This window comes from Oryza sativa, chromosome 11, assembly GCF_034140825.1.
Source record: "Oryza sativa Japonica Group chromosome 11, ASM3414082v1".
Classification (NCBI taxonomy): Eukaryota; Viridiplantae; Streptophyta; class Magnoliopsida; order Poales; family Poaceae; genus Oryza; species Oryza sativa.
The window spans coordinates 4,316,392-4,337,911 of NC_089045.1; the positions used below are offsets into that span (position 1 = coordinate 4,316,392).

Below are 21,520 nucleotides of genomic sequence, written 5' to 3' on the forward strand. Positions count from 1 at the left end.
TATCTATTTGGATCATTGTGTTATTTATGATAAAAATCACAATTAGAATTTATGACATATGTTTTCTACTTCACTCGTAAAATGTATATTCTTCTAAGTTCTATTTACTATCCTTTGCATGTTATTCAAACATATATGAAAAAGAAAGTGATTATATATTATTTCATCATGTACCATTTCACTGGCATGCATAAATAAAATAGAAAGTGCTATATATTGTTCAATCGACTTTTTAAAGCCTCACCTATAAGAAGAATGCCCGCGTAGCTGAAAACATATATTTTTACATCATATATTTTTTATTGTAGCGCAGCTGAAAACATATATTTTTACATCATGTATGTTATTGTACATTTTTTTACCATATTTGTGGATTAATAAATTTTGTTTTTCTACAATAAAAAATACTATTTTAAAAAACCATCTATTTTTTTCTACCCATGTACATATATTTTTTTAGTCTTAATTATAGCTTTTCTTTTTACTTGCATATATACGTCCGTATTTTTTTAAAGTAAACAGGGCCTTTTAATAGTTTTCTATCGTAGATACGTTTTTTAAATGAACAGTACCTCTTTTTTTTTTGCAACTGTGAGTACTTACGTCAGATTTTCCTTCCTTTTCCATTGTACGTACTTAACTGGGATTTCCCGGTATAAACGATTTCACTGGTATACACATGATATTAAGAGGAAGCAAATAGATCTAATCTAACGGTGTAAATAACGGGTCCACCAATTTAAATAAAAATCAACGGTGAGATTATAAAATGCCACGTGGCAATCTAAGAGCGTTTGTAGGAACACCATATGACGGCTTAGGAGTGTTTGTAGGAAGTTTAATAGACTTTTAGTATATAATAATAGATAGATAGATAGATAGATAGATAGATAGATAGATAGATAGATTTGTATAGATAGATATATGCTAACATGCGCCTCATGTGTTTAATAAACAATTCCTCGAGTGGATTTCGGCAGCCTGTTCCAACGTCTTCTTCCTCATCGATCGCTATTCTGAAAATCCCCGATTACGGCAGCTACCATGTCTGCAGAGAAACACTAGCTGCATGCACTGATGAGGGATCAGAGTAACATAATCTGACCTCCAATCAAGCTACATGCATCTTAATTATGCCAATTAATCCCCCTATAAATACCCATTAGAGCTGCAACTTCTGCAGGCAAATTCAGCTAGCTCATTCTGAACCAACTCGATCTGACTCACTGGAATGGGGATCAGAATGGGAAGACGACTCCTTTTGATCACCTTGCTCTTGGGAGCTTTGCTCTGCAATAATGTTGCTTACGCCAAGTTTAGCCGGTACAGCTTCCCCAAGGATTTCATCTTTGGCACAGGTTCAGCAGCTTATCAGGTATATATGCATGTTGGAATAATTCTGAAACTCAACATCAGTCATCACACTTCTGAATTAATCATGTGTATATTATTGATAATAGATGATGTTGTTAACTTTTAACACGACGTTTAATCATTTGACTTATTTGAAGCATTATATAAGTATCATTTATTTTTTATGTGACTTATTTTATCATTCATTTGACTTATTTGAAACATTATATAAGCATGACTCATATTTGCACTTTGATTAAGTACTAATGGTCAAACATAATGTCTTTATTAGAAAACGGAGATAGTAATTTGTAGCTGGATACTCGTCGGTTTATCTTGTATTGGTTATGATTATTTTGCAGTATGAGGGCGCCTACAAAGAAGGGGGCAAAGGTCCTAGTATCTGGGACACCTTTACTCACATTCCAGGTTAATTTGGATCTATATGCATGTCTCCGCATCACAATCTCTGCACAGTAAAACCGGAATAGATTTGACAGTGAGGAATTGCAAATCATAGAGATTGTGATACTCTTGACAGATAATTAATCCATATGAATGACTGCAGGTAAAATTTTAAACAATGATACTGGCGATGTGGCAAATGACTTCTATCACCGATACAAGGTGACATTCCATTGACTGAATGACGATGATTTACATCATCGAGTGTCTCTGAATTCTCTGAAATGGGCAGTGTACGTTCTGACAAATTTGATCAAATTTCAGGAGGATGTGAATCTCCTGAAGGACATGAACATGGACGCCTTCCGGTTCTCCATTGCGTGGACCAGGATCCTGCCAAGTGAGTTCCAAATTAAGCTTGAAAATCAGAAATGCTCTAACATACTGTTCATCAGAGTATATGATCACATCGTCACTACCGTGTAATTCCTGCAGACGGGTCCTTGAGTGGAGGAATTAACAGAGAAGGGGTAGCTTTCTACAACAGTTTGATCAATGATGTCATAGCGAAAGGTAATCAGTTTATACATGCTTAATTATATATTATTCCAATGGCACATAGAACCCATCTAGAGAAAAAAAAATTAAACAAATTTTGACAACATTCTTCGTCAACAGGGATGATCCCATTTGTCACCATCTTTCACTGGGACACCCCCCCAGGCTCTGGAAAGCAAATACGGAGGCTTCCTGAGCGAAAACATAGTGTAAATTATTTACCACTACTTACCTCTCCTCTTGCTTAATTTCACAAACTTTTTTTCTCCATTACACAGAACATGCACGAGTTGTTAAAAAAAACTTTAATTCGTGTACTCAACTAGAGCTCGGCTGTATATAAAACCACAGGAAAGACTACGCGGACTTCGCGGAGGTGTGTTTTCACGAGTTTGGTGACCGCGTGAAGTACTGGACCACATTCAACGAGCCATTCACATATAGCGCCTACGGCTACGGCGGGGGCGTGTTCGCGTCAGGGCGGTGCGCCCCCTATGTCTCCAAGTCGTGTGGTGCCGGCGACTCTAGTCGCGAGCCCTACCTTGTGACACACCACATCCACCTCTCCCATGCAGCTGTCGTCCACCTCTACCGCACCAGGTATATATTAAGTTGCATACACCAGCCAATTCAATCGAAAAGTTTAAATTGATCGGTAAAGACGTGCAATTTGCATGTGCTATATCAGGTACCAACCAACACAGAAGGGGCAAATCGGTATGGTGGTGGTGACTCACTGGTTTGTGCCTTATGATGACACGGCAGCCGACCGCGGCGCTGTCCAGCGAAGCTTGGACTTCATGTTCGGGTGGTTCATGGACCCCCTTGTGCACGGGGACTACCCGGGCACCATGAGGGGTTGGCTTGGCGACCGACTGCCGAAGTTCACGCCGGCACAGTCGGCGATGGTGAAGGGCTCCTATGACTTCATCGGCATCAACTACTACACCACCTACTACGCCAAGAGCGTGCCACCACCCAACTCCAACGAGCTCTCCTACGACGTCGACAGCCGCGCCAACACCACGGGCTTCCGTAACGGCAAGCCCATCGGCCCACAGGTAGCAGAGCTAGGCTTGCCTGCTCATGAAACTCAATCCCAACACATGAAATAACACACCGTCTTCTTCCTTTTCTTGAAACTGATCAAAAAAAATCCTAGCTGATTTGGGCCAATATTTTTTTGCAGTTCACCCCGATCTTCTTCAACTATCCTCCAGGCATTCGCGAAGTCTTGCTCTACACCAAGAGGAGGTACAACAACCCGGCCATCTACATTACAGAAAACGGTAACAACATACATCTTTTCTAGGGCAATTCTATAAAATTCATCCAAAATTAAGAACATACAGCCATCAAGTGTAGCGCCCGTTCCGTCGTGGCGCCTAGCGGGAAAATTATCTCTTAAAAACCCTAATTGCGAAATTTGTTTCTTTGCTTGTTGTCTAGTGTCCGTGCCATCTCAAGACCTCAATCCCCGATCTATCGTCGAGTTCAATTCCGAATCCAATTCCTTCCAAATCGAATCCCTCCGCAAAAGTCTAGTTTGCCTCCCCCGGGTTCGATGGGCCGAATTCCGCTCGGCCCATCTCTTCCCCGGCCCCCCCTCTCTCCCGGGCGCCCTCTCTCTCTCTCTCTCGCTCCCTCCCCCCCGGCGCGTTTCCCGCCCCCCCCGCTCGCTGCTCGCGCGTGCGAGAGCCGCGCCGAGCGCCTCTCTCTCCGCTCCCCTCCGCTCCGCCCGCGCGCCGCGCGCGCGTGCGCGGGAGTCGCCCGCGCCGAGCGCCCCCTCCTCTCGCGCGAGCTCCCCGCTCGCAAAGCAGGCCCCGCGCGCCGTTGCTCGCGCGCGCGCCCGCGTGGTTTCCCGCCCGAGCCGCGTCGCCCGGTCCCGCTGCCCAGCCGCGCCGCCCGTTGCTTCCCGCGCGCGCGTGCCGAGTGGCCGACCGCCTGGTCGCCGCCGCCGTCACCCTCTGCCGCGCCAGCCCGCGCCTGTCGCCCGTGTCGTCGCGCCGCTCCAAACCATCCCACCGTCATCGCCGTCGTCATCCCCCGGCCCCCGCCACTCCGCGCGCAAGCCGCCAAGAGGCGGAGGCCGAGCTCTCCCTTCCCTCTGCCGCGTCGCCCCGCTCCCTCCTCCTTTTCCCGATTCGGCAAAGGGGCAAGCCCCTTTCTCTCCCTCCTTTTCCCCTTTCCTTCCTTTTTCCCCTCTCGCCGGCGTCACCTCCTGTCGCCGCTTTGGACGCTAGCCGGAGTGCCAGCTCGCCGGCTTGACCGCCCATGTCGGTTCCCCTCTCCCAAACCGACAATGCCGCCCATTTAAACCCGTCTCCCCCTCCCTTCCTTTCCCCTCCCATTCGTCTCCTCACCATTACCGCCGCTCCCGTGCCCTGCCTCGCCTCCGCCGTCCATCGCCAAGCGCCGGGAGAGCCGGTGCGTTCGTGGACGCGGAAGGGGACTCCGGGCGCGCCCTCTTCTTCCTTTTCAACGGCCCGAGGCCGGTGAGATCACTCCCGCACCGTCGGCTTCTCGTCACAGCGCCCCGTCCCGCACGGTAGTGTCTCCCTCTGTTCTTCCTCCTCGCTCCATCTCCTCCCCTTAGATTTCGGTAGTAGCTCGAGTAACCTCCCCGTAGTTAGCTGGCGCCGCCCCGACCGTTGCCATTGCTCGCCGTGTGCTCGCCGCCGTCGCCGCCCGAGCTCTGTAGCACCCGCTCGTCGCCGGCCTCGCTCGGCGTAGTTCCGTCCAATCCGACGCAAGCGTCGAGTTCCCGAAGCCGCGTAGATGCTCTCGCCGCCGGGAATTAGCCCCTCGGGACCTCGTCGCCGTTTCCCCCTTTCCTCTTCGCCGGTTGCCGCCGCCGCAATCCGCCGCCGACGGACTCCCTCCGGCGAATCCGAGCCGTTGGCTCGTCTCCCCTCGTCCTGTGCAGCCACCCGGTGTGCTCGCTTTCGCCGGTATCGCCGTGGCTCGCTCCGCCGCTCGCCGCTGTCGCCCGCCGTCCATTCGCTGCCGGGACGTCGTCTACCTCCCGCCGGCCCGCGTGGCTGCCACGTAGGCGCCACGTCGGTGCCACCTCGGCCGCGACCGGATAAGCCGACCCGGCCAGCCGCTCCCTCCGTTTCTCCCCGTGCGCGTGGTCCGCGGTGAGCCGTGAGGCTGCGCGTGGGCCCGCCGCATCCGTTCCTCCGCGAACCGCGCGCGTGCACCGCGTCCCAGCCCCGCCCGTGCGCGTACGCCGCATACTCCCTCCGCACGGTGAGCCGAGCCGCTGACAAGCGGGTCCCACCCGGGACCGCGTGTGGTGAGCCCGGTCCACCGGACTCTCTCTCCTCCCTCCAGCGCGCGCGCGCGCTTGGGCCGTCTTGGGCCGGCCGGCCCGTTAAGCTCGGCCGAGCCGCCCCAAATCTATTGGGCCGCGCCCTAGCCGCCCGAGAAAAGTCTATATTCCCTCCCTCCTTTCTTTTCTTTTTCTTTTTCCAAAAAGGATTTAATTTAATCCTTTTTCCTTTAGACCAAAAATCCAATAATCTTAGAAATTCAATATCTTCCCAACCGTAACTCCGTTTGGCTCCGTTCAACTTCCAAAATTTCTCAGATCTCGAGATCTATCTAGTGGCACGCTTAGAGGTCATTAATAGGGCTTTGTTTTCGCCGTTGATTGAGTTGTCCCGTTTCGCGTGTAGTTTCAGAGCCCGAAGACCCGCAGTGCGAGGATTTCGAGGATCAAGCTCCAGATCTCGAGCAAGGCAAGCCACCTTTGAACATCTTGAGCCTATATTTGAAATTTAATTATATTGCTTGCAAAATATTATGCATTGATAGGATCGCACTTAATCTTTTGTCCCATCTGCAAGATAGATTGGCGGACTTACCTAACTTGTTGCATTTGATCCTTCCATTGTTAATTGCCATACTATGTCCCCTTGTAACCACCCAGTTGCACCTCGATATTCGTGCACTCTGTGCGAGTATCGACGGTCGCCTTCAAACTTAAAATCTGAGTAACAACTTGGGTAAAACTGGAGTTTTACAAAAGACTTGGAAAACCCGACATCTGGGTCGGTGCTTGTGAACTAAATGAATTTCCAAAACCGCGGACCGGGGAACGTACCGGGTGTACGGTTTCCCGCTCTCGCACTTAAGGACCGATTCCTTGGAATTTCATCCAAACATAAGACAAGTACGACCACATGGGTGGAATGGGACACCCCTGGCTGAGTAACTAGCTTATCAGGGGAACCTTGATGCCGAGAGACATGTGGATTCGCCGGGGTGGTGTCGGGGAGGACCCCTGGGCTTCCTGGCACAGTATGGTCTGGGACCTAACCTGTTGTTGGTCTGGGACCCCTCTCGTCGGCATATGGTAAACCTGTATCGGCTTTCGAAATGCCTTGTCATGAAAGCTTGGAGGTCTCCCGACGTGGCTGATCCCCACGGGCTGGGTGATCCGGGTTAGTAATGTCGTGTGGGTAAAGTGTACCCCCTCTGCAGAGGTTAACAAACTGTTCGAACAACCGTGCCCACGGTCATGGGCGGATGTGAGGTGATTCCTAGCGTAGTTTTGTTTGACTACTGCTTGTGAAATTGCTGTTGTGAAACTGGGTTCGATGTTTGAAAAATCAGCAGCTGACGGGATCAGCTAGGCCCGGGTGGCCGTTTGAAAAGTTGTTGGCCCGGGTGGCCGTTTGAAAAGCTGTTGGCCGGGTGCCAACCCTTTTTCAAGATCTAAAGACTGATACATTGCACATACTCCGACCGGACGAGACGCACTGTCTCATCCGTGTCGTTTGAGAAGCACTCATTTAGACTTTTTAGAAAAGAGTTCAAACAAAATCAATTACGAAAACAACAGCCTTTCCTTGAAGCCTGCATTAAACCTTTATTTCCCCTGGCTTGCTGAGTACTCCCGTACTCACCCTTGCTCTATATAAATAATCCCCCCCAGTTGCTGAAGAAGATGAAGCGGATCCTGCTGACGAGGAGTTCTTCCAGGAGCAAGCCGGTTACGATGAGTTTTAGGGTTTCGGCCTAGTTCCCAAGTCGCGCCTGTGATGATTGGTCCAAGTCCTGGCTTCCGCTTTCCTTTTGTAATGCAGTTGTGAGCTCGGGATCTGTCCGCAGCCCAACATGACTGTACTTCTACTCTATAATAAAGAGACCTCTGTTGCTGTGATATTCTGTCTCCCTGTGATACCAGCACTGTTTCCTGGGACTGGTATCGATTAACAGGTTAATTTGGAGCGTCACGGGCTAGTTCCGGTCGGGACTAGTTCGGGGCGTGACAAGAGATGGTATCAGAGCACAGGCTTGGCCCTAGGGCGAAACCCGACACTTAGAACGACCCTAAGGATACTAAGTTCAAAACTACTTGCGAAAAGCTAAGGTTTCTTTTGTCTTCTTTATTTTTCAATAGTTTGTTTCTAAAATGGTTACTGATCTTTTCTCCCTCTTTCAAAATTGTAGATGGCAGTGAACGCCAGCTTCAGTTCCCACGGTTTTGGTGAGGGTCACCACGTCGCTCAGCTTCGTGACCTCGCCCGTTTCCTTGGCTTCTCGTGTCCCGAGTACACGGGGTACTCCGTGGACCGTGTTCCCCCTCACTGTGAGCTCTCTGTGTACCTTTACCCCCGTAGAGGTATACACGGAGCTGGCCTTCGCCCACACCACTTCACTGTGGCCAGGCCTACTCTCCAGATCGCGTACCAGGACCTCTCCTGGACTGCGCTTCGTCGCCTGGCCCACGACTACAGCCACCGTCTCGGAGGCTCCGCCTTCCGGCAGCTTCCACGCCTTCCTTCTGGCCACTCAGACGCCAGGTACCCTTGTCCGTACAGCGAGTCTCAGCCAGTGCTGACTCGCATGGTTGAGCTTTCGGAGGCTCAGGCCACTCAGCACGACCTACTCCTTGAGGCTTACCGCTCCCTTGCCCGCCGCTACGCCGCTTTGGAGGCCCGTCTGGCCGAGGAGGGTGTCACCTCAGTTGACACTATCTCTTGGGACTCAGGCCGCCTCTGCCACGCCAGCCACCTGTCCTCCCACAGCTCCCGCGGCTCTGCTCGCACTCCCAGTGGCCCGCGCTCCCCCAGCTCGCGTGCGCCGTACTCACCAGTGTACTCGCCCTACCCACACCCAGTTAGCCCTTCCTACATGTCACGCCCGGAAATTCACTAGTAATTTCCGAACTTATTTGTGCATAAAATCCTCGTCCAGGAATCAGCCGAGGTACACAAACCGACAATTTAATATACAGATTCATCAAATTAACTAAAATGATAAATACTTACTTAAGAGGCACTTAGTCCTCAACATGAAGAAAACTGCAGCGGAAAATAAAATCTAGCGAAGCTCCGGCTCCACCCCCACAGGCAGCTCAACTGGGGTATAAGCCAAACGTCTTCTCCTTCTGGATCCTTTTTCTTCAACTGAGGTTGATTGATTATTGCAAGGTGAGCATATGACATACTCAGCAAGCCACACAGCAAATATGCAAGTGCACAAGGATACCAAAGGATGGCATAATATAGGCTCATTTGCAAAAGCAGCATTTAGCAAAACATTTAAGAGAAGTAAAACAGTGGAGTAATTAATCAGAAATTTTAATCAACACTGAACAACACACCTATGCTGCACAGGCCCAACCATTCTGAACAACCATACCCGGCTGAACAGATCTAACTCCAAACCAGGAGCTAAGCAAATTATTACCAGTTATAACATCTATAATTATTGTGAGAGGTGTGAGACTAATCACGAAAAACATTGCTCAACCCGCCCATAACCGCGGGCACGGCTATTCGAATAGTTTTACTCTGGCCAGAGGTGTACCACTGTACCCACAAGATACAGCTCCACATCATGTCACCATGTGCCTCAGTACCACCACGGTACCTCGGAAAGGAGCTGTGACATTACCCCTTGCATAACACAACCCACCGCAGCGCACCATTCCTGGATCATAATCACCCCCTCAAAAACCAGAGGCATGGACTCCCCAGCGACCCCCGTGGGCTTATCTCCGCCACTTCTCAGTCTGGTGCTCCGCAATGAACCATGCTATACAAAAGGTAAAGCCGTTGCCCACGCTGGCTTGTGGTTGGCACGGTTAATGTTTCACAATAGTAGCTCGCGAACCGGTCCTTAATTGTCATGAGCACGACTCTCAAAACCATGTGCTCACAACCCACCATTATCAAGTTTTAGTTGGCAAGTAATTAATTAACCAATCACGATTGACCATCGTGAGCTACCATTAAATATAACCATAAGTGATAGTGAAACATTAGTTATCCCAATTGTGTGCTAATGTTTCTAAGCATGGCTAAGCAATCATATCTAATATCTAGCTGAACCAATATATATAGCTCAACTAGTCAAGTTATAATCACCCAAGGTATCAAGGAATAAAGTAATCAATGCAAACAGGCCATAACAAAGGAATAGGTTCACACCACCCAGTGACATTCGAAAATAAATGCACAGTTGAAATAAATAGAGAATTTAAATATAGGATCAACATGCTCAAAGGATTGTGTTTAGGATCTGTGTGACTTGCCTTGCAATAATCGGTCTTCAATTAATCTTCTTGAATACTTCCGGCGCACTCGCGAACCTTCGCAACGACGAAAACGACAAGCTAACACGCAAAACGAAGAAAAAGACTAATAAAAACCAAATAAACAATACATAAAAAGTAAACAAACATGTAGGTCATAATTTTAGATGAATTATGAGACTTGAACGGCCTCATTCTGACTTCAAATGAATTTATTATGAATTTTACAAGATTAAATCTATTTAAAGCCCATTTAAAAAGAATTAAATAAATTTAATTCAATTTATGGACAATTTTAATATGTAGATCTTTATTTTACACAACTTTTGCAACTAGAACCACATTAAACTGAGTTACAATGAATTAGTTATGAATTTTTAAAGATTAAATCGGATTAAAACACTTATATGGATTTTAATTGAATTATGACGCAATAATGAATTATTTTTGAAAAGGAAAAGGAGGATTATTGCGTCAGCGGCTAGGGTTTTGGTGGACCGGGCGCACGGGCGACGGCTCACGGGAACGGACGGCCGAGATCGACTTGATCCAAAACGGACGGCCGAGATCGAACGGTCCACGACCGGCTCACGGGAGAGGGCGACGATGACGTCGGCGATGACGTCACCACCGGCGGCGGCGGCTCGGCGGCTCGGACGGCGCACGCTCACCGGCGAACGGCGGCGCTTCGGCACGAACGGAGGACACCAACGGGTAGAGCGCGACGCGGCGAACTCACCGGTGACCAAAAAGGCGGCGGAAGAGCAACGGACGGCGACGGCGACGACGAAGAAACGACGGCGGTCTTCGGGTCGACGGTGGCGACGGTGCTCCGGCGATCTTCGGCGACGGCGAAGGGGCGGACGAGGACGGAGACGCGACGGCGACCACGATGACGACCTTCCCGAGCGACGGCGACGGCTGAAACGGCGGCGGCGCACAGCTGGAGCGGCGGCGGCGACGGCGGCGCTAGGTCTCACGGCGCTAGGGCGCTACGGACGACGAGAGGCGAAGGCGAGGGTGGCGGCGGGTAGAGAAGAGCTCGGGTGTCCTTTTAAAGGGGCTAAGAGGCGGCGGCGAAGGCCCACGGCGGCCGGCGACGCGATGGAAAGCTCGAGCTCGGAGAGAGAAAAGCCAATCCGATTCGAACTCGAATCCATCGATTTCCAAACCGATTTAGCCGATGTTTCCAAAGGAGAAAAGGTAGAGGAGATCTCGAGGATCATTTCCCCTCTTTTGATTCGGCCGGAGAAGGAAAGGAGCGGCCGAATTTGGAAGGAGACGGCGGCGGCTTGCGCTAGGGTTTCGGGCGGTGGCGGCCGAAGGAGGAAGACGGCTCCGACAAATGGGGCCCACCTGTCAGAGAGAGAGAGAGGAGAGCGGCGGCTCGGCGGACTGGGCCGGACTGGGCCGAGGGAAAGAGAGAGAGAGGGTTTTGGGCCGGCTTTCGGCCCAAAGCCAAAAGTGACTTTTAAAAACCTTTTTCAATTTAAATTATTCATGAAATGCAATTCCATTAATTAAAAATACTTCCTTAGCTCAAATAAATCCCAGAAAAATCTAGGAATTATAGAATTAAGCAAAGTATTTAACAAAATTTTATCTAGCCCAATTTTATATTGAGATTTAACAAATTAAAAAAATTAGATCTTATCTTTTAGGCTTTTAAAATCATTTCTAATAATTCCTTTTAAACAACAATTTATAATTTAAGGATTTTAAACAAGAAAAGCTCTTAACAATTATAATTAGATCATTATTGATCAAATAATTACTGAACTGTTCTTTGTATCATTTAGGAATTGAGCTCCGAAAAATCCGAGAATATTTCAGAGAGTTGACTTAATCATGGAGAATTTAATAAAAATTAAATCCATCCATGCTTTATATTTAGGAAATTTTATTTCCCATATTTAACTTCACTTGTAAATTAAAGAACATTTAATATAAATTCTATTAATAATTTATTAAATAATTTATAAATCCTGAAACGAAAATCAGGATGTGACACTACACCCCAGGACACACCCCAGTTGCTTCCTCCCGCCGTGGCCCACGCTTTATCCGCACTGCGCGGAAGCGTGTTGTTGGTTCTTCCACCGTGTTCCGTTTCCACTACCCAGCTCCCCTACCGCCAGCGGCCCGTGCTGCTGCCGGCCCTCGACAGGTTCCGCCGGTCCCTTCGCGCCAGCTGATCGACGTTTCTTCGACTGAGGAGCCGACTACAGGAGGCAGCCAGGCCGACGAGGAGTAGAGGAGGCAGTCTTCAGCAGCCGTCCGTGTGATAGGCCCTTTTGTTCCGCCGCCAACTCTTTTGGAGTCGTGGCGAGGTAGTGCGTGCGTGTGTTTGATGTGGGTGTTGTTTGGTAGCCTGGTTCTCCTAGGTGGTGTGCGCACAGTCAAGCTCGGCGTAGCTCTGTGACTTGTCCACACCCGTTGTATCAGGTGTTTTTATGATTTGGAAAAATCCAGTTTATGCCTAGTGTGTGCTATCTGAGTTGCTATTTACTTTGCTCCTTGCCCTCCTAAGTGCTTATCCGACTCTTACCTCGCCCTCTTCTGGGAGTTTAGATGGCTAGCCGCCCCCGCCGTACAGCTCGTGCGCCAGCCCGCTTCGGTTTTGAAGATGGTAGAGTCGAACTAGAAGCAAATCATGAGTCGTCTAATGAGCAGTCTCACCGCAGCAACCGTTCGCACCGTACTGTTTCCCGCAACGCAGAGGTTGAGCAACCCCACCGCAGCAGCCGCTCGCATCGTACAGTTTCCCGTGATGCAGAGATGGAACAGTCTCACCGCTCTCACCACACTGCCAGTCACAATTCTGGAGAAGAACGCCTCCCTTCCCCACCTCATGTGGAAAACAACATGCAACACCTAATGGCAGTTCAGACACAAATCTTGCAAGGACTAACCACAGCCATAGCCAGTTTTCAGCATAATGCGCATGGAAATGGCCACCCTCACATGGGCAACAACAGATCCAAGCTGACAGACTTTCTGAGGTCTCGTCCGCCAGAGTTCTCTCAGACCGTCGAGCCCGTCGAGGCTGACGATTGGTTGAAAGATGTTGATAGAAAACTCAACTTAGTGCAGTGTACTCCTGTGGAGAAGACGCTCTACGCCTCTCACCAGCTAAGAGGACCTGCCGCAGATTGGTTGGAGAATTACTGCAATGCACACCCTGAACCCACTAACATTTCTTGGGATGAGTTCGCTACGGCTTTCCGTGCAGCTCATGTGCCTGAAAGCACTATTGACATGAAGAAAGAAGAATTTAACAGACTTAAGCAAGGCAACAGCAGTGTCAATGAGTACCTAAGTCAGTTCAACAAGTTGGCTCGGTACGCCCCTGAGGAAGTAGACACAGATAAGAAAAAGATCAGGAAATTCTTGAAAGGAATCGCAGTTGGAATGAGACTCCAGTTGCTTGCTCATGACTTCCCCACTTTTCAACATATGATCAACAAAGCACTTCTACTTGAGGATGCCAGAAAAGAGGCTACCGAAGAATACAAGAAACGCAAGTCTAACCATCAGGGAAATTCTTCCCGAGGCGCACTTCGCCCTCGCTACGGTCAACCCATGCAATACCACCAGTCGGTCACTCAGGCTAACCGCCAGCCAGGCTACGCCCCTCGTCCTCAGATGAACCGTCCGGCACCTCAGCCACAGCAGCGTGCCCCTAGTGGCAATACTGCGCCTAACAGTGTTACCTCTTTCAAGTCACCGCAGGGACCGTCAGCAGTTCAGTGTTTCCGGTGCAACCAGATGGGTCACTATGCTAGACAGTGTCCTCAGAATCCTACCAACACCAACTCAGGGCATGCTAATGGCAGCACTGCCAGAACTCCTACTCCAGCGGCAGCTCAGTTTCGTCCTAGCTCTCAGGCAAGTGGACAAGGTTCACGTGCTTCCAACCACTTTGGTCGAGGCCGTGTGAATCACATTCAAGCTGAAACCGCTCAGGATGCTCCAGACGTTGTGATGGGTATGTTCTCTGTCAACTCCGTACCCGCAATAGTTCTATTTGATTCAGGAGCTTCCCATTCTTTCATATCACAAGCTTTTGTGAAAAGAAATGGTTGGAAAACCCAAAATTTGCGTGTACCAATGATAGTACATTCCCCTGGGAGGAATATAAGGGCAACTCAAATATGCCCGGAAGTTAACCTTAGAATTGAGGAAGTTGACTTCCTAGCCAAACCGATAGTCCTAGACTCGCAAAGCTTGGACATCATTCTAGGGATGGATTGGTTGGCTAAGCACAAAGGACAGATAGATTGTGCCGAAAAGTCCATCACCTTGCAAGGACCTGGAGGAAAGCAAGTCCGCTTTACCCCTAACACCCCTACCGTAAGTCGGTCTATCCTAACCTGTCTACAAGTCACCTCCTTGGAGTCGGTGCCCATAGTCTGTGAATATCCCGACGTATTCCCAGAAGAATTAACGAGTATGCCACCGGACCGAGAGATTGAGTTCGCCATAGAACTAGCACCAGGCACAGCTCCAATTGCAAAAAGACCCTACCGAATGGCAGCTAATGAGTTAGCAGAAGTTAAAAGACAAATCGAAGAGTTGGAAAGTAAGGGTTATGTGCGACCCATCTCATCCCCTTGGGGAGCCCCAGTGCTTCTGGTTAAGAAAAATGATGGCTCTGAGAGGATGGTAATCGACTATAGAGCCCTGAATGAAGTAACTATAAAGAACAAGTACCCGTTGCCACGGATTGACGACTTATTCGATCAACTTAAAGGAGCAAGAGTCTTCTCAAAAATTGACTTGAGGTCAGGTTACCACCAACTGAAAATCAGATCTGAAGATATCCCGAAGACCGCTTTCTCAACGCGTTATGGTCTATATGAGTTCACAGTAATGTCCTTCGGACTCACCAATGCTCCAGCATTCTTCATGAACTTAATGAACAAAATCTTTATGGAATACCTGGACCAGTTTGTCGTAGTATTCATCGATGACATCCTGATATACTCCAAGAACGAGGAGGAACATGCTGAACACCTGAGGCTGATAATGGAAAAGCTCAGAGATCATCAACTATTCGCAAAATTCTCGAAATGCGAATTCTGGTTAGACCGAGTAGCATTTCTTGGACACGTGATCTCCTCCAACGGTGTCGAAGTAGATCCCAGCAAGGTTGAAGCTGTACTTGCTTGGAACCCGCCCAAGATTGTGTCAGAGATTCGCAGCTTCCTTGGCTTAGCGGGATATTATCGGAGATTCATTGAAGGATTCTCTAAGCTAGCCAGACCTATGACCGAGCTGTTAAAGAAGGAAAAGAAATTTCAATGGTCTGTAGCCTGTGAAGACAGCTTTCAAGAAATGAAGAAAAGGTTGACCACTGCCCCAGTTCTCACCTTGCCAGATATCCGAAAAGATTTCGAGATCTTCTGTGATGCATCGAGACAAGGCATAGGATGTGTCCTAATGCAAGAACGAAAGGTTGTGGCCTATGCATCCAGGCAGCTCAGGCCTCATGAAGCCAATTATCCCACCCATGATCTCGAGTTGGCAGCCGTGGTTCATGCTCTTAAGATCTGGAGGCATTATTTAATCGGGAACAGATGTGAAGTATACACCGATCACAAAAGTCTTAAGTATATTTTCACACAGACCGAGTTAAATATGAGGCAGAGAAGATGGTTGGAACTAATCAAGGATTACGATCTTGGAATCCACTATCATCCTGGTAAAGCCAACGTAGTCGCTGATGCGCTAAGCCGCAAGGCCTATTGCAATGTAGCTCAAATACGGCCTGACCAAGATCATCTGTGCAGAGAATTGGAGAAGTTAAGGCTGACCGTGGTACAGTCAGGAGTCCCTGCCAGCTTGACAGTACAGCCTACCCTAGAATCGCAAATCCGGGAGGCTCAGAAAGATGACGAAGGGATAAAAGAGTTAATAAAAAGAATACAGGAGAAGAAAGACACCAATTTCTCCATAGACGATCAAGGCACAGTTTGGTGCGGTCAACGCATCTGTGTACCGACCAAGAAGGAGTTAAGAGATCTCATCCTAAAGGAAGCTCATGAGTCCGCTTACTCCATTCATCCAGGAAGTACGAAGATGTACCAGGATATCAAGGCATACTTCTGGTGGGCTGGAATGAAGCGAGACGTCGCAGAATACGTAGCCCTGTGTGACATTTGCCAAAGAGTCAAGGCAGAACATCAGAGGCCAGCTGGTCTGCTGCAACCCCTACCGATTCCCGAGTGGAAATGGGAAGAGATCGGAATGGATTTCATCACCGGTTTGGCAAGAACCCCCAGCGGATACGACTCCATTTGGGTAATCGTGGACCGACTCACGAAATCAGCTCATTTCGTGCCAGTGAAAACCACCTATGATGGAAAGAAACTGGCAGAACTCTACATGACTCATGTCGTATGTAGATTTGGCTGTCCCAAGAAAATTGTGTCGGACCGAGGCACTCAGTTCACCTCAAGGTTCTGGAAGCAGTTGCATGAAGCTCTCGGAACTGATCTGAATTTTAGTACAGCCTACCATCCGCAGACCGATGGTCAGACCGAAAGGGTAACCAAATCCTAGAAGACATGGTACGTGCGTGTGCCTTGGATTTCAAAGGCACTTGGGATCGTTGTTTGCCGTATGCTGAGTTCTCATACAACAACAGTTATCAGGCCAGCATTCAGATGTCGCCGAATGAGGCAATGTTCAGAAGAAAGTGCCGCACCCCCTTGTGCTGGAATGAGGTGGGCGAAGCACTGGTATTCGGTCCTGACATACTCAAGTCAGCAGAAGAACAAGTTAAGCTGATCTGAGAACGTCTGAAGACAGCACAAAGCCGTCAGAAGAATTACGCTGACAATCGAAGGCGTGACCTTGAGTTCGAAAAAGGAGATCATGTGTACCTGCGGGTATCACCCCTCCGTGGTATGAGAAGGTTTGGGATGTCCGGCAAGTTAGCACCCCGCTACATCGGCCCCTACCTCATAACCGCCAGACGTGGCGAAGTGACTTATCAGCTTGAGCTACCTGAAGGTCTCGCAGATGTGCACAACGTGTTCCACGTATCCCAGCTAAAGAAATGTCTTCGAGTTCCAGAAGAGCAAGTCCCCTTGGGTAACATCGAGCTGGAAAAGAATCTGACCTACAAGGAAAGACCGATCAAGGTTCTTGAAGAGGCAGAACGTCAGACTCGAAGGAAGACCATCAAGTTCTACAAAGTCCAATGGAGCAATCATTCTGAAGATGAGGCAACCTGGGAACGAGAAGATCTTCTCCGCGCCGAGTTTCCAGAGCTGCTCCCTTAGGTGCTGAATCTCGGGGTCGAGATTCTTGTTAGGGGGGTTGGTCTGTAGCGCCCGTTCCGTCGTGGCGCCTAGCGGGAAAATTATCTCTTAAAAACCCTAATTGCGAAATTTGTTTCTTTGCTTGTTGTCTCGTGTCCGTGCCATCTCAAGATCTCAATCCCCGATCTATCGTCGAGTTCAATTCCGAATCCAATTCCTTCCAAATCGAATCCCTCCGCAAAAGTCTAGTTTGCCTCCCCCGGGTTCGATGGGCCGAATTCCGCTCGGCCCATCTCTTCCCCGGCCCCCCCTCTCTCCCGGGCGCCCTCTCTCTCTCCCTCTCTCTCTCTCTCGCTCCCTCCCCCCCCGGCGCGTTCCCCCCCCCGCTCGCTGCTCGCGCGTGCGAGAGCCGCGCCGAGCGCCTCTCTCTCCGCTCCCCTCCGCTCCGCCCACGCGCCGCGCGCGCGTGCGCGGGAGTCGCCCGCGCCGAGCGCCCCCTCCTCTCGCGCGAGCTCCCCGCTCGCAAAGCCGGCCCCGCGCGCCGTTGCTCGCGCGCGCGCCCGCGTGGTTTCCCGCCCGAGCCGCGTCGTCTGCGCCGACCGCGTCGCCCGGTCCCGCTGCCCAGCCGCGCCGCCCGTTGCTTCCCGCGCGCGCGTGCCGAGTGGCCGACCGCCTGGTCGCCGCCGCCGTCACCCTCTGCCGCGCCAGCCCGCGCCTGTCGCCCGTGTCGTCGCGCCGCTCCAAACCATCCCACCGTCATCGCCGTCGTCATCCCCCGGCCCCCGCCACTCCGCGCGCAAGCCGCCAAGAGGCGGAGGCTGAGCTCTCCCTTCCCTCTGCCGCGTCGCCCCGCTCCCTCCTCCTTTTCCCGATTCGGCAAAGGGGCAAGCCCCTTTCTCTCCCTCCTTTTCCCCTTTCCTTCCTTTTTCCCCTCTCGCCGGCGTCACCTCCTGTCGCCGCTTTGGACGCTAGCCGGAGCGCCAGCTCGCCGGCTTGACCGCCCATGTCGGTTCCCCTCTCCCAAACCGACAATGCCGCCCATTTAAACCCGTCTCCCCCTCCCTTCCTTTCCCCTCCCATTCGTCTCGTCACCATTACCGCCGCTCCCGTGCCCTGCCTCGCCTCCGCCGTCCATCGCCAAGCGCCGGGAGAGCCGGTGCGTTCGTGGACGCGGAAGGGGACTCCGGGCGCGCCCTCTTCTTCCTCTTCAACGGCCCGAGGCCGGTGAGATCACTCCCGCGCCGTTGGCTTCTCGTCACAGCGCCCCGTCCCGCACGGTAGTGTCTCCCTCCGTTCTTCCTCCTCGCTCCATCTCCTCCCCTTAGATTTCGGTAGTAGCTCGAGTAGCCTCCCCGTAGTTAGCTGGCGCCGCCCCGACCGTTGCCATCGCTCGCCGTGTGCTCGCCGCCGTCGCCGCCCGAGCTCCGTAGCACCCGCTCGTCGCTGGCCTCACTCGGCGTAGTTCCGTCCAATCCGACGCAAGCGTCGAGTTCCCGAAGCCGCGTAGATGCTCTCGCCACCGGGAATTAGCCCCTCGGGACCTCGTCGCCGTTTCCCCCTTTCCTCTCCGCCGGTTGCCGCCGCCGCAATCCGCCGCCGACGGACTCCCTCCGGCGAATCCGAGCCGTTGGCTCGTCTCCCCTCGTCCTGTGCAGCCACCCGGTGTGCTCGCTTTCGCCGGTATCGCCGTGGCTCGCTCCGCCGCTCGCCGCTATCGCCCGCCGTCCATTCGCGGCCGGGACGTCGTCTACCTCCCGCCGGCCCGCGTGGCTACCACGTAGGCGCCACGTCGGCGCCACCTCGGCCGCGACCGGATAAGCCGACCCGGCCAGCCGCTCCCTCCGTTTCTCCCCGTGCGCGTGGTCCGCGGTGAGCCGTGAGGCTGCGCGTGGGCCCGCCGCATCCGTTCCTCCGTGAACCGCGCGCGTGCACCGCGTCCCAGCCCCGCCCGCGCGCGTACGCCGCATACTCCCTCCACACGGTGAGCCGAGCCGCTGACAAGCGGGTCCCACACGGGACCGCGCGTGGTGAGCCCGGTCCACCGGACTCTCTCTCCTCCCTCCAGCGCGCGCGCGCGCTTGGGCCGTCTTGGGCCGGCCGGCCCGTTAAGCTCGGCCGAGCCGCCCCAAATCTATTGGGCCGCGCCCTAGCCGCCCGAGAAAAGTCTATATTCCCTCCCTCCTTTCTTTTCTTTTTCTTTTTCCAAAAAGGATTTAATTTAATCCTTTTTCCTTTAGACCAAAAATCCAATAATCTCAGAAATTCAATATCTTCCCAACCGTAACTCCGTTTGGCTCCGTTCAACTTCCAAAATTTCTCAGATCTCGAGATCTATCTAGTGGCACGCTTAGAGGTCATTAATAGGGCTTTGTTTTTGCCGTTGATTGAGTTGTCCCGTTTCGCGTGTAGTTTCAGAGCCCGAAGACCCGTAGTGCGAGGATTTCGAGGATCAAGCTCCAGATCTCGAGCAAGGCAAGCCACCTTTGAACATCTTGAGCCTATATTTGAAATTTAATTATATTGCTTGCAAAATATTATGCATTGATAGGATCGCACTTAATCTTTTGTCCCATCTGCAAGACAGATTGGCGGACTTACCTAACTTGTTGCATTTGATCCTTCCATTGTTAATTGCCATACTATGTCCCCTTGTAACCACCCAGTTGCACCTCGATATTCATGCACTCTGTGCGAGTATCGACGGTCGCCTTCAAACTTAAAATCTGAGTAACAACTTGGGTAAAACTGGAGTTTTACAAAAGACTTGGAAAACCCGACATCTGGGTCGGTGCTTGCGAACTAAATGAATTTCCAAAACCGCGGACCGGGGAACGTACCGGGTGTACGGTTTCCCGCTCTCGCACTTAAGGACCGATTCCTTGGAATTTCATCCAAACATAAGACAAGTACGACCACATGGGTGGAATGGGACACCCCTGGCTGAGTAACTAGCTTATCAGGGGAACCTTGATGCCGAGAGACATGTGGATTCGCCGGGGTGGTGTCGGGGAGGACCCCTGGGCTTCCTGGCACAGTATGGTCTGGGACCTAACCTGTTGTTGGTCTGGGACCCCTCTCGTCGGCATATGGTAAACCTGTATCGGCTTTCGAAATGCCTTGTCATGAAAGCTTGGAGGTCTCCCGACGTGGCTGATCCCCACGGGCTGGGTGATCCGGGTTAGTAATGTCGTGTGGGTAAAGTGTACCCCCTCTGCAGAGGTTAACAAACTGTTCGAACAGCCGTGCCCACGGTCATGGGCGGATGTGAGGTGATTCCTAGCGTAGTTTTGTTTGACTACTGCTTGTGAAATTGCTGTTGTGAAACTGGGTTCGATGTTTGAAAAATCAGCAGCTGACGGGATCAGCTAGGCCCGGGTGGCCGTTTGAAAAGTTGTTGGCCCGGGTGGCCGTTTGAAAAGCTGTTGGCCGGGTGCCAACCCTTTTTCAAGATCTAAAGACTGATACATTGCACATACTCCGACCGGACGAGACGCACTGTCTCATCCGTGTCGTTTGAGAAGCACTCATTTAGACTTTTTAGAAAAGAGTTCAAACAAAATCAATTACGGAAACAACAGCCTTTCCTTGAAGCCTGCATTAAACCTTTATTTCCCCTGGCTTGCTGAGTATTCCCGTACTCACCCTTGCTCTATATAAATAATCCCCCCCAGTTGCTGAAGAAGATGAAGCGGATCCTGCTGACGAGGAGTTCTTCCAGGAGCAAGCCGGTTACGATGAGTTTTAGGGTTTCGGCCTAGTTCCCAAGTCGCGCCTGTGATGATTGGTCCAAGTCCTGGCTTCCGCTTTCCTTTTGTAATGCAGTTGTGAGCTCGGGATCTGTCCGCAGCCCAACATGACTGTACTTCTACTCTATAATAAAGAGACCTCTGTTGCTGTGATATTCTGTCTCCCTGTGATACCAGCACTGTTTCCTGGGACTGGTATCGATTAACAGGTTAATTTGGAGCGTCACGGGCTAGTTCCGGTCGGGACTAGTTCGGGGCGTGACATCAAGTTTGTGTAATTTATGTACAGGCATTGACGAGGGCAACAACAGCACGGTGCCAGAGGCGCTCAGGGATGGGCACAGGATCGAGTTCCACTCCAAGCACCTCCAGTTCGTCAACCACGCCATCAGAAACGGGGTAAATGTGAAGGGCTACTTCACATGAACGTTCATGGACTGCTTTGAGTGGGGTGACGGATACCTCGACCGGTTCGGCCTCATCTACGTTGACCGCAAGACGCTCACCCGTTATCGCAAGGATTCCAGCTACTGGATCGAAGACTTCCTCAAGAAGCAGTACTGATCGATTGATCAAGCTCCAGCTCCGTTAATTTCGGATTCATCACGATCGATCGGCTTACTATAAGTATGTTATCTGTG

The 21,520-nt window shown here is 50.9% G+C and overlaps 1 pseudogene; it reads left to right on the plus strand.

Annotated features, from left to right (window-relative positions):
• The first annotated feature begins 1,231 nt into the window (after window positions 1-1,231).
• LOC4349957 (putative beta-glucosidase 35) lies at window positions 1,232-21,282 on the plus strand (annotated as a pseudogene).
• The last annotated feature ends 238 nt before the right edge of the window (window positions 21,283-21,520 follow it).